Consider the following 23,853-nt stretch of genomic DNA (forward strand, 5'->3'; position numbering starts at 1 on the left):
TTTGAAGCTGTTGCCACCAGTAAGAAGCCAAATACCTAGAAATCTTTGTTCCAAACAATATATTATTTCTTGGCACCGCAAGCAGAGGGTTGTTCCACAACTACATGTGGCAAGTGATGTCTGTTTGCTGTTGTCTTTGCATTAGATTGGGTTGAATATAAGACTTTTTGCTGCCACCTACATGGTTTTCAGTTCCATGCTTAAAATCATAACAAATTACTATTTTTGCCTTACTGAGCCAAAAAAATCTTCATCTGTCAGATAAAGCCCTGCATTCAACATTTGAAACACCTCCAGGGTGCAACTGCAGCAATGCGTTCTCAAGGGACAAAACCCCAAACAAGATAATTAGCACTGTTTTAATACACAAAGAGAGGTGCCGGGCATAAAGGTATAGCAGATGTAACATATCTGTAACACTGTCAGTATAGATAAGCGTAAAATCACCTTCCCATTTGCATCTTGACTGACCCAATTCACTGCAGCACCTGCACAGGCTCTTAGGTTGAGTGAGCCCACCTAATGATCAGGGCACTCGATCGCCAGAAACACCACCTGGAGAGGCTGGGACCATAGTCTTGCTCTATTTGTCCAGATGACTGTTGGATCACATCACAGAGACGCTACGTCACTACTTTATCTGAGGAACATTGGCTTTGGTATCTATTCTCACTGAAAACAATTAGAAGAGCTTGTTTTGTTTTGTTTTKTTTTTTTAAGAAAATCTTGAGGGTTTTATTATTAAAACCTTTAAATGCAATGGAGCTATGATTCCATAGCCATCAGTTCCCTCAACTGAAAGTATACTTTAAATACAGTTAGAATAAGAGCAAAGAACAGATGCCATTTATGAATGACAAGACACTGAATATTTTACACACTATTACTACTTTGACACCAAAGGCTTTAGAAGAAGTCTGCATGATATAAGCATATATGATTCATATACTTTAAAAATAAGCTGGCATCAGAGCCTGGACAAGATGTGGCCTTATAAGAAGCATGATTAGGGTTCCTCAAAATGTGAACAATTTCATTGTATTGTAATCTGTTTTGTAATCAATTTTCATGGGTAGTATCTTCTTTCCTGAGAATGGAAAAGATTAATTTAAGAATTTAATTTAGGAATTTTTCCTTTCTGAAGAATGGGGGATTATTTACATAAAGTAGAAAGCTGAAGTTGCACAGAAGAAAGTGCAGGACATTTTCCCCAACATACTTCATTTTGCCAAACTCCCACCTTGAAGTGGCCTTTTATTGCTCCTATCCTCAAATTCCTCACTCCACACTTTGGCAGAGTTTCCACCTTCTCTGTCTTTGTCCACAGCTATACCAGGAAGCCTGCAGMTTTTTTGCTACTATTGTGTGCAACATTTCAGTAAACAAAATAAAATTCCTCCAAGCAAAAACACATTTGTGCCAGTGCAAATGCATCTACACTGTGGCTTTTGCCAGGCAAGAAGTATTTCAAATAATTAAATATTTCACTGTGTAAGCCTCTACTGCAAATTAGGCATTACATTTAATGAGCAAGTTTTTCAGACCACAGCTATGCATCTAGCTTGTTTACGAGATAGACAGACGTTAAAATGCCATTATCCTAAAAATAGCTAGACAACTGGCCAATGCAAGGGCAGATGACAGTCATTCTTGACAAATACCTGATTAGGATGACAAAAGCCCATGTGTATTACTGAACATGAGCCATTCAAATTAAAAACAAAGCCAAAATAGACAGAAGACACTTAGCATTTTTAAGGATAAGTTATGAAAATATCTGCCCAAAAAGTATTAGCAAAAACTCACCAACCTATACTGAAAGTTGGAATGAAAACAGAAAAAAACAAAATCAGTTGAACACATATAAGTCGGTATCTTCTTAACTGAAAGAGTACATTATTTACACCACAGGATGAAACATGGGTCTATAAAACAGCAGGTTAATCAAGAAAGGTCAGGTAGGAGTATTTAGCTACTTCAATAAAATTAAAAGTTTATCTAACTCTTTTAAATAAATTAGGCAATACTGCATATACAGTTGTTAGAGTGGATACTCACTGACCAGACATCGATTGAAGTCAATAGCTAAGACAGATTTGAAATAAACTCAATCTATTCCCATGGAGAAGAATGCATTAAGGCTAAAAGTGTGCTGCAAATCCTTGTGATTCAGGGCATGCACAAACTAACTCAGTGGAGTGAGAAAGGAAATTTGTCATTTGGGCACTTTTTGCTGTGGATTCATTTTACATCCGTTTAAGAGACTTCTTGCCCTTCTCTCCAATGCAGGTCAGTACCGGAGATGTTACCTCACAGTATCTGGACCACAGAAATAAAAAACCCTACTCGCGTATTAAGGCGGTATGCAACGGGTCACTTCCTACCACACACCTCCTGTATATCCTCACGCAAGTCAGTTAGTGCCATAGGCTTTTTGTTTGTTTGGGGATTTGGGGGGATTTCCCCCCCTCCCCCCCATCAGATCAGGATGTAAAAACAGATCCATAGTGATCTGGTGAAAAATTCATCAGATGCATGAGGTACCCAATCTATCACGATGGAGACTATGTAAGTCCTTAGACAGGCACGATTTTTGAAATTACATAGTTGAGTGCAGCATTGTCATATCTGAACTAGATTTAAACTAGCTAACTTGGGCATTGACAAAAGCCTATCCATAGCACCGCAGAACTCAACATGAGCTGCAAACAATTAGCAGCGTCTTCGGAGCAGACATATCCTGAGGCTTTCGGCACTTGAGGGAATCTATTTCTTGTGGATGAACAGCTGATTATGAAATGCCCTTCTGAAGAACTACGACTAGCGCCTACATGCGTGCATGCGTGTGTCTGAAAAGCTTGTTTTCTTCTCAGAACTTTTTGCCATTTAGCATTATTGGCATCTCTCTCCAAATCACCTTTAGAAGAATTGCTGTTCTACTCGGAGTATGAGAAGGAAGCTGAAGAGTAAATATTTCTTGCACTGTTTCTGCCCCAGTTTCAGAGACAGCAGGATGCATGCAATCCTTTTACTCTTTTTACATTTTTTTATTCCTTTGTGGTCACCTGAGAAGCATTATATTTTGGAGCACTACTTCTCAGTATGATACTGTCTCAACTACATGATGGTCAAACCTACTGTCTCCTCCTTACTTCTATTCAACCKTTATAAAATATACATATGTATACATATACACACATAAATACAAATATACATAGACAGGTCCATCTGACTGCACATTCCTGCAGCAGAAACTGGATAAAACGACACTGAGAACAACCCCAAAAACAAACGACTGAAGATATGCTGTGCAATATCTCGTAGGAGTTGTGAAAAGAAACTTGTTTCTCAAAGATTTCATAGTATATGTTATATAGGATAGTTTAAAAGAAAACTTAAATTTTTAACAGGCTACTTCAAGTAAAATAGCTCTTTAATGTACTTTCATAAATGAAATAAATGAAGCGTGCTTTTAGAACAAGTCATAACTATCTACCAAAATACATTAGGAAATCCCACATTTATCTCAGCAGCCTTGAAATATCATGGCAGAACACTGGAAGTCAGATAATAGTTCAGAATGCCTACAATTATCTGAAAATATGCCAGACATATTAGATAAGCTTAAGAAAAATGGATTACCTGTACAATATTATTATTTTTGGAGAAAAAAGCTATTGATGACTGGATTTCGGATCCAGTGACAGAGGAAATGAAGTTGAAAAGACTTCTCTTAAAGCACAAGCATAGAAGACAGACAAGAAATAGGTACAGAACACATGGCAATTTAAACAGAAAGGTGGTCAGATTTGAAGGGAGAAGGGGAAGGCCAAGGTGGAGAAGAAAACCTGAAAAGGAGAAATGAGAATGAATTAATTGTAATCACCCAGAGAGTTCCATTTCAATTACACAATTTCAGAGTCTCAAACAATTTTCTTCTTGTTATAAATGTAACTGGCTTAAATTCCTTAATTTTATTTTTATTTTTTTTTCTAAGTGATACTGCTACAGACATTTTATAAATCCATTCAGACACTAAAAGTCACATACCGTGCTGCAATACTTCTTGGGTAGCTGTTCTTCAGCCTTTAGCCTAACAAGCCCTCCAAAGCAAGGCAATCTCTCAGCAGGACACAATCTGTTATGTCTTACATTTTCAGCATAGAACCAATGATTCCATGGTTCATTAGCTAGAGGTCTGTTGCCATTGTATCTCTCAAAGCACAAATGCAGAACCACAGTGCTTGAGAAAGAAAATGTGAAATAAAGGGAGAAAAAATATATAGTATTAAGATTATTTTAATAGAGAACTTTTCTTTGAAGCAAAATTCCTATAAAAATAGCACTACTATACCTTCACTGCACACAGACTCAAGTTCAAGATTACAATTTCAGCACACAAGCCTGGAGATAATTTTAGCTTTTTACATGCACATTTGCAAAAAAAGTCATTGTAGTTGTGTTTTGCTAAATAAAAGGGGAAAACTTCATAACATCTGACTCATGAGCCTAAACGCACGCCTCAGGGCCAATCTTCTTTCCAAATTCTCCCACAACCGAATCCAACTACATTTACTTTGTGTCTTTGTTTCCCGATTACTGCTGTGACTTTTAACATCTTATTGCCCTCACCGACTGCATTCCAGTGTATTTTATTTTATTTTTTTAATACAATCGCTGGAATAAATGATTAGTATTTATCCTGTGACTGAACAGGAAGATGAAGCTCGTCTTTCAGCAAAGAACACTGCACTGAATACACCTGAGGGAATAGGTCAAATAGAACTGCTGTTTTGAGAATCTATACGAACTAAAATGCATCAGAAAGATGGAAACAGCTAGTTCTTGACAGGACATCAGACACTTCATGACTAAAGCCACGTTTCTTGTTGTATTGCTGTCTTAAAAAAACAAAAAGTCCAATGAAGAAACAGCTGGACAGTCGTCTTGAGAGATAACCAAGTAACAACAGCTACAACAAGTACATAAGAGTGATTCCTATTTCAAGTTACAGCCACGCAGAGTCAGGTCATCTACAGACCCATTGCAAAACCTGTGTTGTTCCAAGCTTGGTATTTATATTAGCCATGTCTTTTTGTTTGTTTGTTTTAAAGCTGGACTAATAAACATCATTACTGCAGATAAACATATTTTAGAACTAAAAACTAAATATATTCTAGTACATTACAACTGGTCTTCTAGAATACCTTTTAGTATAAAAAATGCATTTTGCCTTCTCAATGAGGAAGGACCGCAGAGAACCCCTGAATTACTTAACCACTACATTACAAAAATATTTCTTTCAGTTGCCGAAAAGACAGTAGTGTAAGAAACACTCCAGAGGAATTTTTTTTTCTTTTAAAATTTCTCCCGGATTCACTGACATTACTGAGCCACGTCCATCATCCTTCCCTGATCTTCACTCCCTATGAAAGGAAGGTCATTGCGTGTCCCCTTTCACTAGTTCACTGATAATTCAATAAAACTCAGCTACATGGTCTAATACTGATTTAATGTTTTATAGACTCTCAAATAAAAGTAAATCGGAATGCATTAACAAAACATGTTCAGTGCCCAAAACTTTGTCTCTTAATGTAGCAGGTACAAATTATATCACTTACAATACAGATAGGTACCAAGGAAGAAACTCTTAGCTCTTCTTTGAAGCTACAAGAAGGCAAATACTTTTCTATTTGATACAGCAGATAATCTGTGTAACAAAATAATTTAACGTTTCCACATCTTGGGCTTCCAATTTGAAATGCTAGATATGAATATATATTCAAATGTATGATAATATTAAATTAATGCATGAAATACTTAAGAATTTCGGATTCAAAAATAGATAGGATTACCATCTACTTTATCTGCCATTCAGACAATACTGTTTATGTTTTTAATTTGTTTTAAACACAAGCTGCCTGTGTTACCATACTGGCTGTAAATTGAGATAGCTGAAGACCTTTTTCCATGCATCACTGCTATGCAGGCCATAATTTCCAGGAAAAAATGATGAGAACAACAGAAAAAACAGATTAGGCAGCTGGGGGAAGTATTTTTCTTCATCTCCCTTCCAAACCCACCTGTGATAGACCTAATCTACAGAAATTTTTAGTCATTTAGTGGCAATTATTTATGACTATTGAAAACTTCAGAAGTGTTTTAAACAGGAAATTTTTGGCATTCTTAAGACCACTGACCTACTTTACAGCTTCTGCTTTTCTTTCTTGGGAGGGGTTCGTAGCAAGTAAACAATGCGCTGTGTACACAATTTCCATGTAACGCTAGATTCATTGTACTACACTTAAAAAAAAACAAAAAAAAAACCAAAAAAACCACACAAACCTGAAACACATACATATTAAGTGCTGATTTTGAAGGTGGCAAACAAGCCCTGAGCTGTTCTCAGATTAATTTCCTCTGCATCTGTTCAGTCTCTCTCCACTATTACACCAGCAGTGGAGCTCACCTCTGGAAATCAATTGCTTGCCGAGCATCAGCAATGCAAACTTCAGCAAAATCATTCCAATAAACTGCTTTTTGCAACCCTGGAAATTGAATTCAAGTAGAAGGATGGAGATCACATAGTAGAAGACTTTGTCAGTGTCTAGTTTACATGAAGACACAGTATAGAGCACACGTCTTTGAATTTAGAACYTCTAGCCATTGACCTATCTTGCAAAACAATATATCAGCTAATCCCAGTTTTAGTCTAGCAAGACTGACAAACCTGTATTCCCAACTTAATTACAATGATATGGGTTTGTACTACTACATTCCAGGGTCTGAAGTTTTAGTTTTACATAGTTACTGCCAAGCACTCTCACTGGGTGTTGAGCCCCTTGCTATTTTCCTTCATAATACATTTATGTTTGTGTTTTGGCTCTCCTGTATCTGCCAGAGTATAAGCAAATTGCTATTCTTTTCAAGACATAAAGCAAGCTCTGATTAAAAAAAACAAACAAAAAAACCCACACCCACAAACACACCTTAAATCTTTGTTCTCACTCTTCTTACAGAAACGATCACAGTTCAAACCACATTTTCTGTAAACTTACATAAAATTCTTGGGCTTCTTATTTTGTCTTACCCACCTGCCGGCTCATTTGCTGCTTTCCTAGAATTTGTCTCCTTAAATTATTCATAACTGTGACCATAAGTGTCTTATATCTTTCCCTAAGCCCATACAAATTAATGATTTTATGTCTTTGTGTAGAACCAGGATTTGTTGCAGTAGGTACAACATACACGTGGAAGAATCAGCAGTCTTACTGGAAACAAGATAAAGGGATCAGGCAAATACGACTTTCTTCGAAAAATTTTCTCACTTGTCACCTATGTTGCACTCAAAGGGAAAGAGAATTAATTGAACTGGCTGGTTTCTGAAATGGGAGCAATCTAGAGGCTCATATAAATAACTCTAGTAAATGAACCACTTGCTGCCAGCTGCTGGCACAAGGGATTCTGCAGATTTGTGCATGTCTAAGTGCTCAGATAGAAGAGAAGCAGGACAAACTCCTGAGGCCAAGTTTCTAAGGGCCTGGGACAGTCTCTTCTGTTCGTTTTTTTATTGCAAAACAGGGAGGATACATCTATGCTTGGGTCAGCTCCTCCAGAGACAAAAGAAATAAACAAACTTGTGACCTAAACACAACTGTTCTTTAATTTTTAAAATACACGATTATAGGGTTCGGGGATTTTTCTTCAGAATATGAGAAACTGTGTGCACTGACAGTTTCTCATTTACAGAGAAAGTTAACAAGAAACAGATGTAGCTCATAATACAGAGACTGCAATACATGGTATAATTAATCTGGCATTCCAAATAATAAACAGTGTCACCAAGAAACTTGCTTTAAATCTTAGTCAATTATATATTGATAGCCTTAGCAACACATYATTTTAACTGTTCCCTGTCTTAACACAACTCTGTAAATGGTAAATATTTTCCTTACTGTGCAACAGCTAGTTCGTAGGTCAATTAGAAAACGCTGCAGCAAGTGGAGTGCACAGTGAGTACTTAAGGTGAATACTTGGAGAACCATTAAAGCTACAAAGATTCTTTCCCTCTATTTATTCACAAGCCAAACATCATAAAGACGGAAAACAGCAGAACTTTTCCACCTTTATATCTCAGCCTGATGAGAGCAACCACTCACAAAAAAGAGAGTGTGGATTGGGGGCTCTGTATTCCAGATGAAATAAGCAGATAAGAACAATCTTGGCAAATTATGAGTAGAAAATAATGACCTATAGGAGATGTGGGACTTCAGGTAGAGAATATATCCACTTTGAAAAACAGTGCCAGCAGTGGGAGGGGCTGTGTTTTATCTGAGATGCTGAGAAATTCAAGGATAAATAGCCTTCTTTGTTTTGAGTTCTATATTCATAGTTTAAAGTAAAAATCTTCCCATATTAATTTGCCATTAAATGCTTGTCTATAGCAGAAAAATTTTATCTCCTTTCCAGTATCTCCTACAAGTCTGTCATGTCCCACCAATTTAAACCAGGAAAATGCACAGAGCAACAGCTGTGGACAAACAACACAAAACAGCTGAAAGTTATCCCCACAGTATAGCCATCTAAATATTTGTGGGAGAAGACAAATTTTCCATTAAGTGTAAAAATAACCACAAAAAGTCCAAATTCTATCTCACTAGTATACTCAAAAAAAAGGTAAACATCGATTTTTCAACCCACAATAAGTTTATGCCATATTTGAAGATTGATTTTACTCTTACAAAATCCAAACAGAATTAAACAAAAAGTTCATGTAAATACTTGTTTTGTTTACTACTACTATTAAGCATGGGAGCCCCTGCAAACACGACCTGCCAACACAAGGCTTGCAGAACACAGAAGCTGTTTGAGTGTAATTCAAAGGTACAACCTAGCACTGCCCATACGCTACCATGCCAGTTTGTAATACCAGTGCTGAATTTTGAACTCGTTATCAAGTTAGCTTTTGGCCTTCTCATGCAAAAAAGCTACATTCTTAGGATGGTTAAGACAGCAGCAACTGAAAAAAGTCAGTGAGGAAGGCAAAAAAGCCCAATGCAATAGCAGAGTGTATAGATACATGGTATTTTCAGAATAAAACTCTTCAGTGACACAAAAAATACAAATCCTGTGTCTCCTATGAGTCCTAATTTATTCCTTCAACACTCTATATTCCCACCTTCCTAAGGAGAGGCACAATAGGTTTAAAAAATAAATTCTCCAACCTCTCACAGCAATTTCATGGCTTGGCCTTTCAGTTCAGTGTGAGTACAGGAGCCGGTTGTCCCGCAGCCTCCTTCTCCTCTTCCCTTCTTTAGCAAGTTGGTGAAGTGGGGGCATTAAGAGCTATCACACTGGCTCTTCTATAACCACTCGGCCAACTTCTGCTCTGTACCTGACCCTCTTTCCTCCTAGCAAGGCAACGAAAGGCCAGGGGAGGCACAGCTGAGTTGCTGCACATGATGGTCTTGGTTTGAAAAGGTACCAAGTCTGGGTGCTCTGCCACCCACTAGCAAAACCAGCTAGGACAGCAGAATATCCACCACTTGCTTATAAATTTTTAAGTTAATACCAAAATGCTAGTTGTGACACTGAAATCATAACTAAACACGGTTGGCACTGTGAAAGCAAGAGTGACAGGAAGAAAAAAGACCTGCCAAAACGTTTCTCTCTGAAGAGTCCCGACCTGTGAGGAATGATCTCTCCAACACCCATTCCCATCCCAGCTCTGTGGTCACTCTCTGCATTCCCTTTTCCCTGCCAACAGCTGAGAACAAAACAACAAAGGACAACACTTGCAGATACAGATTTAGGAATCAAACTTCAGGCACTCAACTGTAAGTTATCTTATTACCAGACATTCATTTTCAGCTGCAGCTGAAGTCAGCAATGACTGCATTGCAAGTCTTACTAAAATGGCAATAGAGGAAGAAGCAAAAGTTATGCCAAAACTGTCTAGCACCCTTGTTTATTCAGGAAGAAAAAAAAGGTTAATTGCCAAAAGGTTTCTTACTTCTTGATAATTTACTCCTTTGGGCTGATGTCCTATTTACACTGCTGAGTAGTGGGGTTTTTTGTTTGTTTGTTTTAATTTGAGTCAGCTGAACAAAAGCACAATCTTTAATTAGAAACTGGAAAAAAAAAAGATTCAATTTGTCATAAGCTACCAATTTCATGGACTTTATTAGCTGTTTTTTCCCTGCATTTTAACCAATACTTCATGTTATAAGTAGCCTTCTCTACAGCTTTTTTAAATGTTTTCTTTTAAATTCTTTATTTTGGAATAAACCCTCTCTTTCCTTTCAGGATCCAAAAATTTGGTTTCCTTCCTAGTGCACAGATGTGCTTTCACTGTTACACGTATTTTACCTACACTTTTTGCAGCATCCCTCAAAAAGCATCTAAAATAGGATCTTTTCAGAAAAGTCTCAGAAGTGAAGGACTGAACTATTACAGGGCATCATTTAAGCCACCTTTGGGGCAAGCTCCAGTATACCTACAGCATTGCTGATAGCTATTTAATGTGTCCTGACAAACCAGCGGTATGGATGCTAAAGTTTACGCAACTTATTATTATAATTAGCTATCTTTGTTCTCTCTAAAATCCAAGAGAAATCTCTTTTGTAACAGAAATGTTTGCTTCTAATCTTGTCCTAAGGAGACACTGAGGACAATCACCTTGATCCTATTCCCACATAACCTATGTATTTTTTAATATACATACAATTAATCTTTTTTTAAACCCTTCCCCACTTCTTGTTTTCAAAGCATCTCATTTCTGTTGCTCTCCTCTTGATTTTCTCCAATTTGTCCACGCTCTGAMGAGCGGCATTGACAATTGAGCATGATATTCCAGGCAAAACCTCAGCAGTACTAAGTAACACAAAATAACTATTTTTGTTTACAAACGATGAGCCTGAAAATATAACCCAGTCTGCTTTATTTTGGGATGCAGCATCACACTGTGGTATCTATTTAATCTGTGGTACATAATCACCTTTAAATCCTTTTCTTCCATATTGAGCACCTGATCCTTCTTCCCTAAGGAGCATATGCTGAGTTACCACTACTGAGTCGTTACTGATTTTGCTTTTTTTTTTTTTTTTAATATTTGCTTTGAATTTAAATTTGTTCACTGCAAACTTAATGGCATCTTCAAATTTTATGAATATATTCTATTCCATCAATTAATGGCCAATGAAAACACTGACAAGTATGGGGCAGGATGTCAAAATACGTAACAGAAGAAAAGATGCGGCATTTCAGTCATTCTAAGGATGGGAAGTCACCTGACCTCCTTGGTTTTAGGCAAATATCCTAGAAGCAGAGAAGAAAACAACAACAGATACTTAACCCAAACAGTGTTTCTCAGAGAGCCAAAGCTTGTTTTTTAAAGTTTGGATTTCTTTAAAGTGACCAAAAGTATATTTATGAGCAAGTCAGTTCATGTTTATAATTCTCCAAGAGACAGTACCCACAGGCAGAAAAGCTAACGTCAACAGCATTCTTAAGTTTTCACTGCATACTGTTACAATAGAAAAAGGGGAATGAATGAAATATATAAATGTATATATATAAATGGATTTTGTACATGCCCACAGGTAGAGTTCAGTGTAATTCTACAAAAATATTGCTAAAAATCTTGAAGGCAGCCATCTGGCATTGCAGTATTTTAAACAAATTCCACAAAATAGCTTGCATTTTTTTAAAGCCCAATATTCTCTCAGCTTACTTTATTGGCTGTTCTCCGCAACTGTTGCAAAACCAGACAGTTTATATTATTTGACACTGCACTGGACACAAATCTAATAAACTAGATGACAGTTGCACTCAAATTTAAACCTTTTTATTGCTGTCTTGTTTCACTTGCACACAATTCTGTTTTGTGATTTTTACCAGAAAGCGCCAATATCCTCAGTTCCCACAGACTAGAAATTAATGCTTTGTTTCCAGGATTTTAAATCATACATATGTTTTTATGCAAGACAAGATATCTGTTAAAGATTTAACAAATTGAAATTGTACTCATCTAAACTGCATCTTTATGAAAACTGCATAAAGACATTAAATAAGAGAATAGGGACATGTTAATGTTAGATATTTAATCATCGGTAAGATAGTACTGCAATTCTGTATCTATAGCAATCTTTACCAGCTTTTCCACAGGGTAGTGATCAAGTAGAAGCTTCAAAATTGTGTGTGATCTCATTTCCAAAAGCAGAATATGCAGTAGCATTCAATGCCAGACACCTACAAACACTGTCTGGTAAACCTCCGCTCCATTTCTTAGAAAATCCATTTTCACTGGTTCCTTCCCCCACGTCTTCCTCTTTCTACTTCCCACTTGTTTTCCTATTCTCTGTATATCACTTCCACCATCCGCTTTTTATTCTTCTGCTCCTCCAAAATCAGCATTGCTTTAACGCTCCCTCTTAACTCTGTTTCTGCAATTCATTTGCTGAATTACATAGTTTTTGCTGTTCTTTGCTCATAGTCCTCAGCCCCCCATCTCCTTTCAGCATCTCTCTCTCCTTCGTTCCACCTCGTCCCCAGCTTTTCCCTTTCCCACAGCTTTCCTCCCATTAACAGGGGATCTTTAGCCTTTCCCTTTCACACCACTTCATACAGGGAGTATATTTTGCCAGCAGTGCTCAATGACTCTGCCTTGGTTGATTCATGTTGCCAGACTGTGTCAATCTCACTAGAAAAACTGTACCAACTCAGCAGCTTGAATTGCAGCCACACAAGCACAACCAGAGGCTACCAGAGTTCATGACTACTAATTTACCATAAAACAACAAATCATATCTTTGCTGCTGAAAATCTGAAAGGGGGAAAAAAACAGTATCAAAAACACTATTTATTCTCTGGATTTTGTTCCCTTTAGATTTGACTTGCTTTACAGGAAAGGTTATTCTTGCCAAACAATCAAGGAATAATATGACTAGCACAGTTTGTGCAAGGTTAAGTTTGTACAGATGAAAACCTTAAAATTCTGAAAACCATTCTATGTTATTTTTCACATATTCCCTACTATTGCTTACTCAAGAAAAATCATATGATTCATATGAGATTTTCCACAGGAAGTCATTAAATAGACTTCCTATCAATGATGGTCTAGTACGTTCGCACTTGGTCCTTCACACAGACTTTTTCTATATTTAGAATCCCTCATATAAAGAATGTTTGAAACCAAACTAATTTGAAAAAAAACATTGCAGAATTTCATTTATAAAACAAAGTAGTCTACAGAGACTCAATGATATCCACCTAGGCTGTAATTCTAGACAGTTCACTGGAGTGGCAGCAGTTTGAAGAGGGGACTGGAGTAGCCACTTCTATCTGTAATTCCTACAGTCAGTAGGAAAGTCAGAAACTTCAGGTGAGGTACCAGCTTTCTATGGGGAAAGTCACTCTTYGGATGGCAGCAACAGAAATAGCATTAAGGAACTGGAGAAGACAGGAAGAAATATTTTACTATCCACAGAACACTGTTTATTAAGTATTATTCCTTCGGAGTGCAGAAGTGCAGTGCTCTGACTTGCAACTAATATCAGTGTGCATATGAATATTTTGAAGAGCGTGACAAGATCCTTAACAGGAGTTCTGCCATGTGCACCTTTTTTCCCCCATGATCTAGAAAGCTGTTTTGGGGTCCTGGCCTCTTTTGTTCAAGCAGTTTTTGTTCCAAAACAAAATACGGCAATTTACATCATGTTTACTAACCTAACACATCACCAGTGTTCACTGACCAAAGCTGAATGCAGAATTTATTTGCTTAAATTAGCATCTGTAACTAGGTTTGCATTAATTTTTCATATTAGTGTCAAGCATCTGCAYAGCATTAGATTTTCATCAAAAATTTCTCAACTTCACTCAAAACCTTCTAAATCATTATGATTTTAACAAATAGAAATGGGAATGAGTTTATTAAAAAAMCAGAGAAAACAGGACATTGCCCCTTTTCAATGCTTTTCCAGCCAAATCCAGGATAAAGTATATGTTGGGGAAAAAAAATAAAAACCACACACACCCAAAAGCATACTGCAGCCTACAACTGACATTTGACAACCCAGAACTTATTTTTCTCTTATAAAAAATCCTAGAGTATGAACAATCCCTTATCTAAAGGAAAAACACATTAATGAGCAGTAATAGTTAACGAGCTAATAGCAAAGAGCATTACAAATAACGGATGACTCCAGCATCTCAGACCACTGCATTCTGAAGCCTAACAGGCTAAAATATAACCGATTCATAGGAATTATTTAACCATCATTTTCTGCATTTTGATATTTTCACTGAAGACATGGGTTATTAAAGCATTTTTGTGATTCTATTGTTTCAGAAGTACCTATCTGATTCAACTCAGAGCAAGATCATGACAGAGGAACTAATTTTAAGCACTTCAGAGGATATGAGTTATTATCCAGCATAATTACAGAATGCCACAAAAACCAAGCAAGTACTTCTCTATCCTATAATTTCCCAAATGAAGATATTCCACATTTCAGATTACATAACTGTTCAGTTTTGTTTCACCCAACAGTCACATAAAGCTAGATAGATCCAAATAAAGCTAGATAAAATGCCCTGATGATTAAATTAATTCATTTTTATCTAAGTGGAAATGCAAAATAGCATATTAATCTTGGTGTAGAAAGGGCAAGCACAAAAGTAATTTGAATGTCATTCTAAAGAACAAAAAGAACTTAGAAATTCCCGAATTATGTACCATATCTGACAAGTTTTGGTTTTACGAAGCAGTTGCAGATACAAGAAACCACCATTTTTTCCCCTCATGAAGTCTTTTGTTAATGTTTTCAAGAAACATTATAGAGCATCCTTTATCTTCAACATGACTATCTGCAATATGCACAAAAATATTATGAAATTCATGTGCTTCCAAGATATGAGCATAATTTAAAAAATTTGCTTAGGTACAAAGTTACCAAATGTAGGAGAACTACAAATCAGGATGAGTCTTTCTTGTTTTCAGTGAGGTTAAAAAAAAAAGCTGCGAAAGAATTCTGCTTCATGCATAACCCACAGCAAAGCTGACACAGAATACCTAAACCAATAGCCCTGTTGTCGAGGGGACCAATGAGGAAGAGGCATTTAAATGCCAAGATTTTTAAGAAAACCCTTACTGAACTGCTATAAAGTCAGACCTACACTTTATACCTTGAGAGCCAAAACTAAACAGCTCAAAGAAAAAGAAGAAATCTGCTGACAAAAGCGCACAGGTCTCCCTAAACCAGTGGTCCTGCATTCCCTCTCCATGAGCGGGCTCTGACACCGGGGCATGCCAGGCTGCAGGATGCAGCTGCCTAGCAAGTAGCTATGGCGACCCGGAGACACACTTGAAGTATGCAGGAAAGCAAGAGAGATAAGACCACAATTGCGCTGTCTAGCAGCTGTGAAAACAGTCCGTCTCTGTGGCTTATTTCATTTCTAGTAAAAGCAGTTACTAGTCTTGAAGAATAAAATGCACAATCAAGCACAGCATTTCCAGTATTGACAACATATGCAATAAAGTCATTCTAGGGGTATCAAAATCAAAAAACACCATGCCTATACTATACATGAAGTTGTCTCACACTGATGTACAAAGATCCTTCTTCCACCTACAGATAGGAAAGACACGTGGCATACCTTTAAAGGCTTATCTTTCACAACCATTTGCTGACCTGCACAAAACTAGCTGGAGAACTCCCCCCACTAGGCAACGGTAGGGCAGCACAGGTCCACACAGCCCCACACAGCCCAACGCACCCAGCAGACCCACTCTCCGACTGCCAGGGGACTGCTCACCTTGCCCTGTGAAGGTGAGCCCCAGGCACGCGCAAGGGAAGCTATGCTACAGCACTGTGAGCATCTAAAGTGATTCTCAGATCAGCAGTGGTGATTTAAAATCATGACAAATGGGTAAAAATCTCCTAAAAGAGATTGCCTATGTAAAATACTTAGATGAAAATGCCTTCCACCTCATTGTAATGCAGAGAATGACTTTCCAGCTGGTTTGAAGGCCCTGTTACTTGGTTCTGCTTGAATGGGCACGTTTCCTTAATTCAAGATTTAATGTTCAGTTCACTCTAGCTGTCAGCTCAGCATGTTTGGAGTGTCACCTTGGGGAGGGGGGCAACTGTTATAATTGATTCTTATTTAATTTCAAAAAAGAAGCCATGCTAAGGTCAGACAAAACTCAGGGAGATGGATCTACYAGCAAAGGTCAACTTGGGATATGATATGTGGCAAGTTCTTTATAGATCTTTTATGAGAAGTAGCTTCAAAATTTGGTAATTTGAGCCATATTTCATTCATCCACAATGAAGTCAATATGGAAACAACATGAAATTAGAATTTAACTGTGAACTGATAAAGATTTATTTTATTTTTTTAAACACATAAGTTTCTAAGCTTAAGCACATCACAGAAGTTTACCTGCTCTCTTTTTGCACAAAACCTGCATCACTACATCTTGTGGTTGTGGTTGTTTAGAAGTGAACATCATTGCATTTTTTTTTTTTTTTTAAAGTTCCTATCAAGGAAGGGTTAGGCTATAACCCCGCAAGACACTTGGCACAACTTCAAAGTCATCTCAGTGGATTAGAAGCTAAGGTTTGTCAAAAAGCTCAGTGCACCACTGCAGGTTCCAAGTGCCCGATTTTTTTTTTCCTCTTAATTGAAACTTAATGCTCTTAGCCAATTAAGTAGCATCAAATTTAAAGGCAAAAAATTTGGTTCAATCTCCATTTCTTTCCTCTTCCACTTTCAGGGGAGGAAGTGGTTGTTTGTTTGTGAGAACAGCAGAAATGACAGTTATTTTAACTGGAAACAGCAGAGAACGAGATGAAAGTTGGTCAAGCACAAAAAGTTGATCAAAACCGTGAAAAATTGCTATTAACAGCATTTGCTCCACTAACAAGCCTGATGCATGCAATAGTCCCGTGATTTGGTATGCCCTCCTCAGGTGGGGTCAGCTTAGCATTTAACAGACCAACATGTAGAATAAAACTTGTAGAAAGAATGTATTATTGCATTTACAGAAACACAAGAAACTATGAATTACTACTACTACAGGTTTATAGTAAGAATAGTATTTTTCAGAAGTTTAAAGACTGATGAACTAGCTACACAGCTACTTGCTGGCAAGCACACAAGCAACTCCAGCACATTAAGCTTTGTTTCCCATTATTCACCTTATCATTTTCATGCAGTTTCAGAGGGTACATATGGTTCCCCATAAAGCATTGTTTTAGACACAAATGAAATTACAGGAGGACTTTCATAATATATTTCAAAGTGCTTATGCACATGAAGACTTTTGACACAGAATTTACATGTGGATATTCCCTAGAGGAGTAGCAAACCCTTATTACTAACACATATTAAGCTAAATACTGAAAGAAAGGGTGCAACATGCAGCCCACTGACACACCTATTTAATCTGCTATAGCGGAAGCAGCCGCAGTCTGAAAATGCTGAGATTTTAAGCTGTCTAGCACTGACTAAATAACCCTGCAAGCAAGCTAATACTTGGTATTCTATAAAGTTAAGTCATCTGAACACAAAACCCCCGTGCTAACATTAAACAAAATACAGTTAGCTCTGAGGGACATTAAAATAGGGTTGAATGTCTGAACACCTCTGCCTCCCCCCTGAAAAAACAAAAAACAACAAAACAAAAACAAACAAACAAAAAAACACACTAACCAGACCAAACTGAATTCATCATTGCTCAGTTCTTCTTAAGCCAAAATCTGTCTTGGGGAGGTGGTGGTGGGGACAGGGCACTTGTATCATGGGGCTGCCAGTACTACTAATCCCATAGCTATCTAACTCCTTCTTGTTTTATGTACACTGGAATCTAGGAAGAATTATAGCTGTTAGGTAGCTCTTTACCAAGAAGCCAACTGATCAACTCAAACTTTTCTGTGTTGTGACACTACCCTAAATCTCACCAAGTACATTGGCTAGATTGGCCATATATTTCAAAGTCAGCCTTCCTAAAACTTGGGAGGACACTGAAGCCAGTTTGCCAGGCAGTGCCCATTTCACTGCAGTGCCTGGAACGACCTTTCTCTGGTCCAGGAAGCCCAAACACCAGGAGTCTTGCATCACATAATCTAGCCGCCTTTGGYTGATTGGAAGAGTATGTGCAATGGGACCCCACTGGGGTCTTAAATATTCTTCATCAGTTGAGCCTCAACACATTCCGTGAAGCTAATAAGAGTTTGAGGCTGAAAATACTATTGCCGGATTTTAAACAAATACTAAACAACAAATAGCAAAGTATGGTTGTAGATGTTTCTGGAATAGTTGATAGGTTTTTTTTAAACTGGCTTTACTGACATTCACGCTAATTACTTGTCAGAGGCACTGACAGCGTCAGGAAAATAATATTAATAGAAGGAGAAAAGTGACCACACCAGAAAAATCGAAAAGTAAGAAGAGAACAGGAACAGTTTTTCAGTCTTTGCATCAGTAGACTTTGTGTGTATATACACACACATTACTTGACATGCTATGCACATACTTTATGTATATCAGAGTGCAGAGGATGGTCAGTTCTGAAGTTTGCCCCTGGTGTTTGACATAGTTGGATTGGGCTGAAGGCTGAAAACAACATGCACTTTAAGATATTTACTATATATATATTTTTTAATTTACTAAAATAGCAGGTCTCAACCTTTTATAACACATATCTAACAGACTCTGTGACCATCCATACTGCACATGTTCTTGCTACAACCGCCAGTCACAGTATAGTGAAGTAGACTCTATCCATGGATCTTTTTACTCCTTTCTTTAAAAGGCTCAGATAAAACCATTCTTACCTATGGCTTAAGATTTCACAACTTACCCCAGAAGTTGAAACTTAGTCTTATTGCACCTGACCCTCCTCCTTGCACCCACAATGGATACCTGATTCGTGCAGGACTGCAGACAAAGGCTGAAACCCAGCAAGCCACAGCTTACGGTCCTGTGTCCCTCTAGAGCATTCTTGTTGTACAAACCAGCTCTTTCCTGTGTGCCCTAAGTGGTGTAAGATGGATTTAACAAATCTTCTGAAAACACCCCCAACTTAACTCCTCCATGGTAGGGCATCCCATATGATATTATTCTTTTAACAGAGGAGAAATGTATAGGACAGGTGCAACTAATTCGCAGCTAGCAGACAAATGTGATCTGGTACCATAAACTACACTTGATACTAAGGCAAACTAAGGCAAAGCACAATGCCCAGTGAGACCCAAGTCATGTTTTATGTTGTTAGAGAAGCTTCTCATTTTTTCTAATGGGATGTACAAAGAGTTACGTTTTACTTGACAGAATGTTGATCGCTATAACAATCTTAATATAAAATTTCCATGCACAAAGAGTACTAACAAAGATCCAGCCTATCAAAGCCCTCTTACATTTACCTGAAAGTCCTGATTTCAAACAGACCGCGGCAAAAAGGTATTTATACCCTATACCTATCTTTCCATAGGATTTGAAAACTACTTCTTATGCACAAAGGTACATACTTTGGTTTAATTGAAAAATAAGGCTTGACTAATGATAAGAGCCCATTTACTGCACTAAATACCTACACCTGAATTCCTACTTCATCTTCTAATATATTACTAGCAATAAAAAAAGTTAAGAAACAAGAACATCAGTCATACAATCTGCCCAGCAACCACCAATCTGGGCAACTGCACTCTTTCAGCAAAATATATAAATGCAACTAGAATTCTTTCTGTAATCCATGTATAGAACTTACTGCACTGAGCAGCTTTATTTCTTGTACAGTGGAGCAGGATTCACTTTTATCTTCAAAGACTTAAGAGCATACCAAGTGTAATCAGAAATTTAGTCTTTGTAAGAAAGTATTTTCACATAAGTTATATATTTCCAAGATGCTTCTGTTTGAATTATGATTTCTATTCAGACTTCTATTCTACCCTGATGCTGTAGCTCAAATTTATACACAGCTGTAAATTCCCCTTTTTATCTCTAGAGCTTTAAGTCTCAATTTGCAAAGTAGAGCATATATAATAAAGAATAATTGATTTCAAACATCTATCTTGTCACAGACTGAGGCCATACACTGTCTAAATATAAAGAAATCCGAGAATATTCTTTTCTTCAGTGTCCATATTCACAGGAAAGTGCTTACAGCTGCTTATTTTCCTCCAAGACAACAGTTCAAACAAAAATTGATACTGTATTCCTCCACTACTCTGTACACACAGCTAAGAGGTTCATACTCAACAAGGTTAGGATGACATGTTCTACTCTATGTTTAACAGAGTACCAACTTAGGTTAGAGACTTCTATTTCATCATTTTGTGAAATGTCAGTTTTATATAGTTGGATGAATAAAAGATAAAGCCAAACAATTCATCCTTGCCATTCACTTCCATGAATACTTTTATAAATGGTCATATGATAGCATGCAGAATGTTATGATTCTTGAAAGGCATGCTCAGCTACATAATTCATTATATAAGACATCTTGCTGTTTAAATCAATGTGTTTTCATGACCCTGTAATGGGTTTGGGGTTGTGGAGGTTGTTCTGGTTTCTTGGACGACAATAACAAAGTCTAAAAAAGGGAGTAGGTAAAGATATCTTTCTATGAACTCAATGGGGATAATCAACAGAAGCTATGTTGCCAACGATAGTACAGTTTTTCACAATATAGTTAGTCCTAAATAATTTCTCAGTCAAAATTAGAACAAAATTCAAAGCAGGCATAGTATGCATGCACTGTCAAAAAAATGAAAACAAAACAAAACAAACCACCACCACCTAGTGTCTCTTCAGACCAGAATGATGAAGTCATTTAAGGAAAACACAGAATTAAAAAGACACATTAGAGCTGCAAGTATAGTTAAGTAGGGGATAACATATACATCTAACACCAGAGAAAAGGAAAATATTGAAGACTTCAAAAATAAAGCATTCATTACAGTCATTGCTGGAACTCTGGTCAATAAACAGTCCATTATCAATATTTTAGTTGGTCGTGGTACAAGTGAGTAGATCTGGTACATGTCACTACACAAAGAACCATGAAGTCAGAAAGCAGTGGTTTAAATTTAGTACAGTTTACAATTGTGCATATATTGTACATAAATGGCTTGTTTGCTCTGGGGATAAGTGGAGAGCCATGGGAAAACAATGGACAGGAGTATGCATGTCCAAAAGGTGAGTCAGTAAACAGACCTTTCTGAAAAAGGAAATGGCATTTTTACCACGTCACCTCAAGAGTGGCCACAAACCACCACCAGCTCTGCAATGCTTCTAATGCCCAGTGGCCTAAGAGACAACAGTCCTGGGTCCGGCTCAGCCAATAGACTCACAGAAGGCACTCAGTTCTCCCAGCCAACCTGGCCAGGTGACAAGTTTTAAAAGAAATACAGTACATAGCATTATATATTTAAATTTCAAGGACTTCAGTCTTGTAGATGCCAAGCTTCTGGAAGTAGTCTCTCCAGTTTTCAACATAAACAGCTAGATGAGACAAAGTAGTAAATAGCCCAAACTATCAAGTCATTTTAGTTACTTTTATTGTTGCTTGACTAGCTTCAGGCTTTGCCAAATTCTTGGCAAAGTTTTCAGATTATATAACTGCACTTTGCAAATATGCCAGCCTCTGAAGTAGACCAATTCACCCGGCATTTAGAAAAACATTAAGTAACTTAAATTTAAGCAGAATATACTGAAAACCTTGTAGTATTCCAGTGAGTCCAGTGTTCACTGAAATCAAAACAAGTCTGTTCATTTCTTTAAACTTTGCATTCATTATAATAATAATAAAAATCAACGGTGCAATGAGACAGATGTTTGTCTGAAGTAGGGGTCCAAGACCACTTCTTTATGCCGTATGAACATCTGTCATAATACCATTAGTTTCTTAACTGCTGCCTCATTAGTCTCAGTTTGAAATACTCACATTTGAGGATTGTAGCCATGACATTTTTGTCCACTATTAGTGTTCAATACAGAATGGCCATGCGTATAGCTCAGGAAGGAAAATGACAATAACCAGTCCCGTAAATGGCTCTCCCGTGTGTCAGCACCGAACTTAGATGCCAGCACCCTACACAAGGCATCCAGGTGTGCTTCCAAACATTATTTTCAGAGACACTGAAAGGCAATCCTCAGTGGGTCCCCTCTTATTTGATTTTTAATCACCTAAAAAGAGTGACATGCATTTTGACATCACACTCCTGGTGCCACCACGCAGATCCTCAGGCCAGCAGTGGGCAACGCCAGCAAAATTCGGTACAGGCAGGGGGCGAGGGGAGGCAAGGCTAGGAGACCCTGATGGCCCACATGCCAGAGCAGCAACAAGAGCAAGCGTCACAACAGACGGAAGAGGAATGACGGACATAACACACCACCCTTGAAGCACATCCACAACATTCCTGCCTTACCTGAACCCCTTTCATTTCCAAGCAGGTTAGCTCACTGACTRTGCTGGCCCCACGCTCGTGGGAAGTGCCACTTGCAAGCAGTAAGCTCCCTACTTGAGAGAAGCAGAACAGCAGCTGCCACCTGCCAGACTGCATTCACGTGGTCCGCGGCAGGACTCAATCCTTGGCTACTTTTTCCATCCACAGAGTACAACACGAGTGCCAAAAATCCCCGTCTTGAGTCCTTGGCCAATACTGCCAAAGGAATGAGGTTTGGTGCTTTGCTTACGTTTTTAGGAAATACAGAGACCTCTGCACATACTAGCAGAGGTTATGGTGCTGTTTAAAGCTCACAGAACTACGATAGAGCTGCACTGCAGAATTAATAGCTCTTCCATTATCGCTGACATTTCATCATAACATACTTGTTTTAAACATGACCATACACAATGCCTTAACTTGCATCCATGACATATTGGAATAAACAATTCTGAAGTATTATCCATAGTTCTATGCCATGTGTTTCACTGAAATTTCTATTTGAGAAGGGTAACCTCTACTTTGTGTGAGTCTGGGATTCAGCCCAGTTCCAGTAATGAAAGCTATATTGTATAATGGTCAGGGATGCATTCATGTCTTAAAAAAAAATGAAGTAATCTCTCCATGGAACATGCAAATTATGAAGTGTCTACATGTGTGACAAGAAAAACTGGCAAGGAATATGTTGAAATGCTCTTATGTAAGCCAATCTTGCATATATGAAATTTTACTACCATTGGAGTTTCAGCATAAAAAGCAGTTTTTATTCACTTTAAGTTTTTTGTTGGCAAACTAGACTGAGAAAATTAAGCACTCAAAGACTAAATGAAAGATGAGTTGAAAAGCATAAAATGAGATTGCAGTTATATTAGAAAACCTACAGCAAAACAACAAATACCCACGTCACTACACTTGCATGCATGAACAGGGCTGCACAGACTGACTACACATTTTCCCTTCCCTCTTCCCCTCAAAACGTAAAATTCTGCTTTTAATACAATACTGGGAAACAATTAAAAGCTGAATTAAAGGTCTGAAGCAAAAAAGACAGTGATTATACTTTGGCTTACCCTTGAAATCTAAGGCAGTAAGTTGTATACAAGTTTGGCCTTAAATTCACCATAAAGTGACATTACTGTTTAAAAAAAAAAACTTAAAATTTTAACACAGTGCTTCTTGGAACATACAAAGCTCTTCCCCTACATCAAAATAATGCTTGAACAAACAGTAGCAATATTTCACTTGGTTTTACTTGGTTGAAGTTTTTACTACACCTCTCATTACACAGAAATTAAATTAGTAACCATAATAATGTATTTGATGTAGATCTTTTTCATATTATCTCAGCAGCTTAGGATGCACAGGGGGAAGTATTTGACTCCGATTGCAAGACAGTTTGCAA

At 37.6% G+C, this 23,853-nt stretch overlaps 1 protein-coding gene across 2 annotated transcripts in view; it reads right to left on the reverse strand.

Moving 5' to 3' along the window:
* The window catches only part of BICC1 (BicC family RNA binding protein 1), a 115,394-nt gene that overhangs the window by 35,067 nt on the left and 56,474 nt on the right, over positions 1 to 23,853 (reverse strand). The window contains exon 1 of one of the 2 annotated variants that reach the window (XM_026069992.1): positions 3,643 to 3,741. The exons of the other annotated variant lie outside the window; for it this stretch is intronic. The gene's annotated coding sequence lies outside the window, so the exon portion shown is untranslated. Of the gene's footprint in view, positions 1 to 3,642; positions 3,742 to 23,853 lie in introns of those variants that run through there. 2 annotated transcript variants of the gene reach the window in all.

The sequence above is a fragment of the Apteryx rowi genome, unplaced genomic scaffold, assembly GCF_003343035.1.
Source record: "Apteryx rowi isolate R43461 unplaced genomic scaffold, aptRow1 scaffold_30, whole genome shotgun sequence".
In the NCBI taxonomy this organism is placed as follows: Eukaryota; Metazoa; Chordata; class Aves; order Apterygiformes; family Apterygidae; genus Apteryx; species Apteryx rowi.